Source organism: Protopterus annectens, chromosome 4.part0, assembly GCF_019279795.1.
Source record: "Protopterus annectens isolate FY-2018-M chromosome 4.part0, PAN1.0, whole genome shotgun sequence".
Classification (NCBI taxonomy): domain Eukaryota; kingdom Metazoa; phylum Chordata; order Ceratodontiformes; family Protopteridae; genus Protopterus; species Protopterus annectens.
Genome location: NC_056733.1, coordinates 980748776 through 980758775, shown reverse-complemented (window position 1 = coordinate 980758775; position 10000 = coordinate 980748776). Strand labels below are relative to the sequence as shown.

The window sequence follows — 10000 nt, the reverse complement described above, 5'->3', positions numbered from 1 at the left end:
TTAATTCATTCCCTCCAGTACAAGTCTTTTGAGAGTGTAACTTTAACTCCTAGTGGGTGTGGCCTGAGCCTTTAAAAATGAAGCTATCACCTTGCAATTCTAATAAAAACTCATTGACAGAGGTCAAATATCAGTACAGTTGTGTTTGCCATCATGTATGCTTCAAGATAAAATATTCTGATACCTTGAATGAAGCATGGTTTTGGAATTATTAATGCAAGTATGAACAAGTAATATTTGATGCCTACAGGAGCAGTAGGAGGTAACTGCAGAAACGCCTGGAGATGTCACTTGGATGTAATGAGTTAAGTATTGCAATATCTGAGGAATATCTGGTTCTGCTGTATCAGTTCCTTGTGCTTGATTCCAAGCACAGAATCTCTTCCATTTCTCAGCATAAGATTTTCTAGTACTAGGCCTTCTGGCTTCCAAAATGACATCCATCACAGCTTTACTGAGAGGAGTTGTTTGTATAACTACATGATCAACAATGCTGCCAGGCTAAGAGTCTGTAGTTGATTGTGCAGGATCTGATTGTTTGGCTGGGACAGTAGTTGTGGTCTTTGAGGTAAGGTCCAAGCTGGTTATTGAGACAAGTTCCTTGGGATTGGGTACCAGTATTGGCGGGGCCAGTCCATGGCGATTAGTATCATCTTTGGTTTCTCTTGTCTGACTTTTAGGAGGACCTTGGGGAGAAGAGGCAGAGGAGGAAAGGCGTAAAAGCGTAAACTTTTTTCCAACTGAAGGATAGGGCGTCCACTTTCCATGCTTGTCTGTGATAAGTCCTTGTGCAGAATTTTTTCAATTGATAATTTTGAGGAGAGGCAAATAGATCTATGTCTGGGCTCCCACATTTCTCTGTTATCATGCTGAAGACTTGTGGATTTAGTTTCCACTCGTGAGGATCCATAAGGTTTCTGCTTAAATCGTCTGCCAGTGTGTTTTGTTTTCCTGGCAGGAATTGAGCTTGAAGATGTATTTGGTAGGTCAAAGCTGCGTCCCACAGTGCCATGGCTAATCTGCATAGGGGGTATGAGTGTGTGCCCCTTGCTTGTTTATATACCACATGACTGTGGTGTTGTCCGTCTTTAACAGTAGTTGTCCTGGATGAAGTAAGTCCTTGAAGGCTGTTAGGGCATTTTGAACAGCTAGCATCTCTTTCTGGTTGATATGTAGATGCATTTCATTTGGTGACCATATGCCCTGAATGCATCTTCCTGCTATGTGGGCCCCCCAGGCATAATCTGATGCATCTGTTGTTATGGTTTGGCTGGCAGGGGGTAGGGTGAATGGCCATCTCATGTTTTGGTGACATGTCTTTGCCCACCATAGAAACTCCTGTTGCAGGCAGGGAATGAGAAGAATCATCATTTCCAGACTGTGAGAATGTTGACTCCATAAACTTTTTAGGTACCATTGAAGTTTCCTCATATGCAGTCTTGCATATGGAATCAGTAGGATGCATGATGCCATGAAGCCCAAAGCCTGCAGAATTTGTCTTGCAGAAGACTGGGACTTTGTTGTCATCAGTTTGAAGTAAGTAGTCAGTTGCCTTTGCTTGTCTGGCGTGTGGTAAGCCATCTGGGCAGTTGTATTCAAGCTTGCACCCAGGAATGTTATCTTTTGAGAGGGTACCAGTTGTGATTTATTTTCGTTTATTGCGTACCCTAGGCATGTTAGGAGCCTTTTCACAAACGCCAGGTGTCGAAAAAGAGTGTCCTTGTTCTCTGCTTGAATGAGTCATCCAAGTAAGGACATATTTGTATACTTTTTTGTCTGCAAAATGCAATTACTGGTGCCAGGCACTTTGTAAAGACCCTGGGGCAGTGCAGAGAATTGGTAATGCATTAGGCCAGCCTTGAATCTGAGGTATCTTCTTCATGACTGTCTTATTGGGACATGCAGGTATGCCTCTTTTAGGTCTAAAGTCACCAGCCAAGCATTCTTACCCAGCATGGGCAGAAGCTGCTGCACAGTCAGCATTTTGAATTTTGGAATGTCCAGGTATGTGTTCAGTATCGATAAATCCAGTATTGGCCGCCAGGCCTTGTCCTTTCTGGGTACCAAGAACAGTCGAGTAAAAACCTTGTCCTTTTTCCTGGTCTGGTACTGTCTGAATGGTCCCCATATCCATGAGGGACGTAACCTGTTTCTGTGCCTCTGCCCATTGATTTTTTTGGCAGATCTGGCCAACCATTTCCCATTGGCAGAGTGTGGAAATGGAATCTGTATCCCTGTGATACGATGTTTAGTACCCACTTGTCCTGGGTTATTAACTGCCAATTTTGAGCAAAAAGTGCTAATTTTCCTCCTATGGGTTCTGCCAAAAGATAAGTGCTTGCTGTAGGCAGAGGGAAGTCATTGGGACTGCTTTCTGTAGGTATGCGCTTTATCTCCTCCAGATTTGGAGGTGGAAGCGCCCCATTGCTTTGACCTGTATGAATCTTGCGCCTGGTATCTGGAACCCTTAGGGCATCTGGATTTGCCCCTTTTAGCTCTGACACAAGAAAAGACCAGTTTTTTGTAGGCCAGTGTCTACTGAATCTTGGTGGCTACACTTGTAAGAAGTCCTTAACAGTTTGCATAGACTTAGCTTTGTCTTCCATTTTCTTTAATACCTCTTCTGCCTTAATACCAAACAGAGAATCATTAAAGGTGCATCTAGCAATTTAGCTTTAACATGATCAGGTAAATTTTGTTCCTTTAACCAGGCATGTCTCCTAATCACCGATCCAGTAACTGCGGCCCTGCAAGAGGCCTCTAAGGAATCAAAACTACATTGCAAAGTATGCTTTCCAACTTGTTCAGCTGCATGCAATAATTCCTGCAATTCTTTATTTTCTGCACATTCTAAAATCAACATCATTTTCTGTTTCAGCAATCCCATAACATGTTGTTGGTACTTAAGCATATGAAATTGACAGTTTAAGGCCCTGATTGCCAAGGTTGCAGATGCATATGAAATTGACAGTTTAAGGCCCTGATTGCCAAGGTTGCAGATGTATAAACCTTTTTTCCTCATCTGTCCAGTGCCCTAGAATCTCTGTCAGAGGGGGTAGGATATTTTTACTGTTGAGGCCTTGACTCCCTTTGGACCATGTGAAATAGTTTCAGGATCAGCAGCAGGGTTTCTAAATAAAAATTTATGTGAGTCAGGGACCCTGTAATATCTGTCAGGCTTACTGGGAGCCGGAGGTAAGGAGTCAGGGGTCAAGCGTGACTCCGAAAACACATCATCCACAACATCTAAAATAGGGGGAATGGCTAAAGGCCTGTGCTGAGGGAGAAGGAAATCCCTGAGCCTCTTTTTTTGACTTTGAGAAGTCTTTACTCCCCCAGTGAAAATGCTCCCTCAAAGTATGCAAGGTTTCTCCAAATGAATAATCCTCTGGAGGAGATGCAGATGGAATAGACTCCTCAGCATCAGAATACTCATAGGGAGGCATAGATAATTCCTGATCAGAAGAGGAATTAGAAGAAATAGAAACCTGATCTGAAGATTCATAATCAGTGTCTTGCCTTGGCCTCTTATCAGGCAGGGGAATGTGTACCCCTGATCAAAGTAATAAGGTCTTCAGCCATTTTGATCATCTGTTTTTTAGGCATAGAGGCCTGTGCACGTGACTCATGCATCCGTTTCTTTGTTTTAGAACTTGCTTTTGTCTTTGGTTTTGCAGCTGTCGTCGGTTTGATATAGAAATGTTGAGGTCTGAATACACCCTCAGAAGCCGGTGCCTGCTCAGCGGCTCTGGACCCATCTGAGGGAGATACATCAGTCGGTCCAATACCTTGAGTATCTTGCGGCATGCCGAACTCCACATGGGTGTCAGTAAAGGCCTGCGACTCGAAGGTAGCAGGTATCAGGGGCTGGGAAAGCGCCTCACTAAGTACCAGCAAAGGAGCGACTGGCTTAGGAGAAGCTTCGTCATTGGTTTTGGATCTCGACTGCCTTTCTCTGACCTTTTCTTTGTGTTTTTTTATGTACTCCGGTAGTCGGATTACTATCAGACGACATTTCTAGGTAGTTAAATCCGTTTCCAAAATACTTTGGTGCAAAAATATACCGACGTTTAATAGTGCATTCGTTAAATCTAGCACAAAACTGACAGCCAGGCACATTGTGATCAGGGCCTTGGCAAGGAATACAGTATAAATGGAAATCCTTATGAGGTATTTGCTTCCCAGAAGTAATACAATTATTAACTTTTTCTGACATCGGTAAAAAGCAAGAAAAAAGTTTCCCCAACTGGGTACTTAGCCTTAGTGAAGACTTCGGTTCTGAAACTCAAACTTGAATATTTCAGTAGTCGGCCGACCGACACTTGTGAAATGCTTCTGCTTCAGGCACCGCGCGGCAAGAAAGACTAAAGAAAATGGTGTCAGCTGCATGTTTTATACCCCTGATGACCTGACGTCATGGAAAAGGAGACCGCAACCGATGCAGGACCCAAGACTTTGGAGTTCAGGCAACCTGCCAGCAGATTACCCAAATGTAATGACTGCAACAGTGAAACATGAATATCTTGCGAGAGTTATGTACTCTGTAGTACCAGTCAGGTTTTCTGGGAGCTGGAGGTAAAGTGTCTGGGGAAAGGCTAGATTCCAAGAAAGCATAATCTACAATGTCCAGAACAGGAGGGATAGCTAAATGCCTGTGCTGAGGCAGGAGTAAGAATTCCCTAAGTTTTTTTTTGGACTTAGAGTAATCCTCGCTTTCCCAGCAGAAATGCTCCCTAAGAGTGTGCAAGGTTTCATCGAAAGAAAAATTTTCTGTTGGGGAAGCAGAGGGAATGGAATCCTCTGCACCAGAATCCTCATAAATAGATAAGGGCAAATCCTGGTAATCAGAAGGAGCAGAGACATCAGATTCCTGATCAGAAAAATCGGAAAGAAAATCAGTTCTAGGTCTCAGAGGGGGAAGGCTGGCATCCCCTAATTAAGGTAATTAGGTCTTCAGCCATTCTAAGCATTTGTTTTTGAGGCATATGGGCCTGAGCCTGCGGCTTGGTCATCGGTTTTCTAGGCGTAGTGCGATTTTTTCGCCTTAGGAATTCAGAACTTCTGGATGGAAGTGATGGCGTCTGTTTAATATGAATGTCTGTAGGCCTGAATACACCCTCAGAAGCCGGTGCCTGCACAGCGGCTCCACACCCATCTGCAGGTTCCATAGTCAAAGAAGCATCTCAAGGCATACCGGACTCCGAATGGGTCGCAGTAGAGGCCTGCGAATCTGACGTAGCGGGTATCAGGGGCTGCGAAAGCGCCTCACTGAGTACCGGCGGACTGGTGACTAGCTTAACAGAAGCGTTGTCTGCATTTTTGGACCTATGCGTTCTGTCTATGTCTTTATCCTTATGTTTTTTCAGAAGATCGGTAGTCGGATGACTCAACGAAGCCATTCTGGAGTATGTAGATCGAGTACGAAAGTAACTGGCTGCAAAAATGGCCCGATGACAAATAGTTCGGGTGTTGAACAAGGCAAAGAGTCGACAGCGAGGGACGTCATGGTCTGGGCCTAAACAAGGGATGCAGTAAGAATGAAAATCTCTATGAGGGATTTGCTTTCCACAGGTAAGACAATTGTTAACTTTTACTGACATCAGCTGGAGCAATAAAAAGGATCCCCAACGGGGTACTTATCTTTTTTGAAGACTTCGGGTCTAAAACTCGAAAATGAAAATTTCAGGAGACGGCCGACCGGTACTTGCAAACTGCTTCTGCTTCGGGCACCGCATGGCAAGAAAGATTGATGTAATGGCGTCAGCTGCATGTTTTATACCCCCGACGACCTGACATCAGGGAAGAAGCGACAGCATCCAACGCAGAAATCCGAAAACTCTGGTATCCAGGACAGCTAAAGGCTACCTGCAGGCAGATAACCCAAATGTGATGACTACAACAGTGAAACACGAAGAACATCCAATCTAGCCAGTGGTGACTGAAGAGACCACAGATGTGTTGTGTGATTTTGTAACATGAATAGTCTGGAATGAGGGGATTCTTGCCACTTCAAAAATTGTATCCAGATGAGCACCTATGAACTACAAGACTTGAATGGACAAGAAATGAAGTTTGTTGTAGTTGACTGTGATGCCCAGGTGTAGACATAAATGGAGCAGGTAGTCCATGGTGCACATTATTAGATCTCCGATGGATGCAGAGAGGAGCAAGTCATTGAGGTAAGAAAACACCCAGAATCCCAGCAATCTTAAGTGAGCTGCAACCAATTTGGTACACCTGCTGAACACGAGGGGTGGCTGTGGTGAGACCAATAGGCAAGGTTCTTAACTGAAAACTACTGGCTCCCAGCCATAAGCAAAGGCATCTCCTCGGACCATCATTTTTATGTGATAGTATGCATCCTAAATATTTATTGAGCCCATCCAATCGTTGTTATTTTTATGTGATAGTGTGCATCCTAAATATTTATTGAGCCCATCCAATCGTTGTTATTTTTATGTGATAGCATGCATCCTAAATATTTATTGAGCCCATCCAATCGTTGTTATTTTTATGTGATAGTGTGCATCCTAAAGATTTATTGAGCCCATCCAATCGTTATTTTTATGTGATAGTATGCATCCTAAAGATTCATTGAGCCTATCCAATCGTTGTTATTTTTATGTGATAGCATGCATCCTAAATATTTATTGAGCCCATCCAATCGTTGTTATTTTTATGTGACAGTGTGCATCCTAAAGATTCATTGAGCCCATCCAATCGTTGTTATTTTTATGTGATAGTGTGCATCCTAAAGATTTATTGAGCCCATCCAATCGTTGTTATTTTTATGTGATAGTATGCATCCTAAAGATTCATTGAGCCCATCCAATCGTTGTTATTTTTATGTGATAGTGTGCATCCTAAAGATTTATTGAGCCCATCCAATCGTTGTTATTTTTATGTGATAGCATGCATCCTAAAGATTTATTGAGCCCATCCAATCGTTGTTATTTTTATGTGATAGCATGCATCCTAAATATTTATTGAGCCCATCCAATCGTTGTTATTTTTATGTGACAGTGTGCATCCTAAAGATTCATTGAGCCCATCCAATCGTTGTTATTTTTATGTGATAGCATGCATCCTAAAGATTCATTGAGCCCATCCAATCGTTGTTATTTTTATGTGATAGTGTGCATCCTAAAGATTCATTGAGCCCATCCAATCGTTGTTATTTTTATGTGATAGCATGCATCCTAAAGATTTATTGAGCCCATCCAATCATTGTTATTTTTATGTGATAGCATGCATCCTAAAGATTTATTGAGCCCATCCAATCGTTGTTCCTCAAGAGGAAGAATGGACTGAATCACCACCATTCAGAACTTCAAGTGCTTGATAAATTGGTTCACGTGGCTTAGGTCCAATATCGGCCTGAGGTCCCCAGTTTTCTTGGGCACCAAAAAGAATATTAAGTTAAAACCCCTCTTTGGTCTGGTGGGACCTCTTGGATGACTGTTTTTATTAGCAGCTTTTCTATTTATAAAGCTGCTTCTTTTCGCTGATGGGGTGACACATCAGGAAATTTTCTTGAATATACGACGGAAGGAAGGGAAAAGGGAATGTAATAACCACTGGTAATTATTTTCTGCACCCAGCCAACTTTTGTGGTGGATATCCAGGCTACTGGGAGAAGAGATAAGCATCCTCCAACAGTCAGACAACCGTTCAGGAGCACTGGAAAGGCCTTCTCAGGAAAGGGATTTCTGGAGATGTGGCTTTGTGGGTGCCCTGCTGTAGGAGCAACATCTACTATTACAGTTCTCCCATCTGCCATGAGGGTATCTATCTCCACAGGAGTCCTGGGAAACCTCTTGCAATTTGTTAAACCATATCTTTCTACCCCTTTATGGTTTCTTGAGAAGGTCCCCTGAGGAGTAGAAATATGCATCCTCATGACAGACAGGGTTTTCTCATCCTGCTCACTCCTGGAGAGAGTCTCTTTAACCTTGGGTCCAAATAAAGTAAATCCATAGAAGGATGCAGTAATGACAGACGTCTTTATGTGATTCACATAGTCTCAAAGGTGCATCCAAAAGTACCTATTAAAGGTAATGTTTGAACCTGCCAATCTCAGAACACCTTCTGTAGTGTGGGAAAACAGTTGCATGGAAGCGTTTGACAGGGACTGCAGGGTGGCTAGTTGTGAAGAGACTTTTTACCCTCCACCAACATGGACCCTAAGAGGGATTTGGAAAGCTCCTTAGTCAAATCCCTCTGGAATCTTATGAAGTTGTGCCAGGTATTTCAGCAACACAAGGCAAAAGTCGCAGAAGTAAAACATTTGCTTCCTGAATCTACCCACGACCCTAAACTCCCTGTTAAGGGGTAGACAGCAGGACTTTCCTCAACAAATTCCTTTTTGGTTGCTGCTGCAACCACCATGGCATCAAATGGGGGCCCCCTGCTCCAATGGGCATGGTCCTAGAATGTAAACTGGTACTTGCCTGGCTTGCAAAGAAAAGGTTCTGTGATACCTGGATCCTTCCAAGCTTGACACAAAATGACATCCTCCATTTCGTTCACCAGGGGCACCATCCAGGACATAGCTGAGCTGGTTCCGAAAGCCTCATGAAACAGACTCCTCCTAGGAAGGGGCTTTGGAAGACCAACTACCTTTTTGCCTCAGTAGCTTGAGGATTTCTCCAAATGAGACATTCTCAAGAGGTGACCTCGGGGACCCCTCCCCTTCACAGAAGTCAGTGTCTTCTCTCAAGGATTCATGCCAATGTGACTCTTATTGCACTTACACTTCGGGGATGGCTCATGGGGAGATGATTTGAGGATGACCCAGAAGTGTGCGTGGAGTCCTACAAAAGGACTGCCTGGAGTCTTTGGGCTGGCTGCCCCAGTGAATCATAAAGAGCAGACTCAGGACCCAGGGCAGATAGTTGTGGAGAGGGAGGACCCAAGGGTGCAAGGATGTCCCATCTCCAGTAATGTGGAGAGGTTTCTCCACTGCCTCGAATGTTGAAGCCAATGTAGAACCCTATACTACCCCCAGTAAGAGCTGAAGCCACTGGCCTAAAGAAATCCATGGCTTCCCCAACCCTGCCTCAATGCAGAAGTCGGAGCTGAATTGTCTAATGCCAAACCCTAATGGGAAGGGATGGCTCTAAAATCCTTGGAATCAAACCCCTAGGGCCAGATCCAGCGCCAAAGCTGTGGCTCCAAAATCCCTTTGGCTCCGACAAGGTTGGCGTTAGTTGGATCAGAGTAGACATTAGAGTCACCAGAGCCCAGGCCTTCAGATCAGACCCAGACAATCCCAAAATTCTTGGATCCAGTACCTTCAAAATGGAGAAACAGATCAGAGTAGGAGTAACAAAGGGTATTTAGGATGGTCTGAAGCGCACATGTCCAATGGGAGACACAGACATGAGTACTCCCAACTGAATTCGAGTTCTGAGAATTCTTCTCATCATTCTGTCCACATCTGCTTCCAACAGGCTCCTGGTAGACCGGAAGGGTGAAGAGGGAGATGGATATCTAGAAACTATACCGTGTTCTTTATAAAAATGTACAGTGTAGCCTTGATGAATGTGGCTCTGCAGAGAACCTAATTTGTCTATGCAGAGCAGACTTAGAAGACAGCATCAGATCCAAATAACTGGAGAGATCTGAGGCCTTTGTCACTTTGAAGAGGAGTGCCGAAACTGAAGTTGGGTGAGGACAGCAGTCAGGGGAAAGCCTCCTCGACTCCCTTGGCTTGTCTCTTTTCTCCCAGAGATTTTTTTCACCAGTTTCTTTACTTGGGGGGGGGGGGGGGGGCTCCAGACACTGAAGAAGAGGAAGAAGGAAGTAAACCTTTAAGAACTTGTTCCTGTGTTCAACCAAGGCTATGTGGTTGAAACCCAAACACATCCTGCATTCAACCTCAAGATGTACAGTCCCAAAACAACACATGCTCTGAGCGGGCAAATTTAGGTATCTTATGCCCAAATGGAAAGCATTTTTTAAATCTAGTAGGTTTATCCAACATAATACAAGCAACAAG

At 43.9% G+C, this 10000-nt stretch overlaps 1 protein-coding gene across 1 annotated transcript in view; it reads right to left on the bottom strand.

The window, feature by feature from the left end:
• The window catches only part of LOC122799708 (ras-GEF domain-containing family member 1C-like), a gene marked incomplete in the record, with an annotated part of 1592823 nt that overhangs the window by 1235962 nt on the left and 346861 nt on the right, over positions 1-10000 (bottom strand).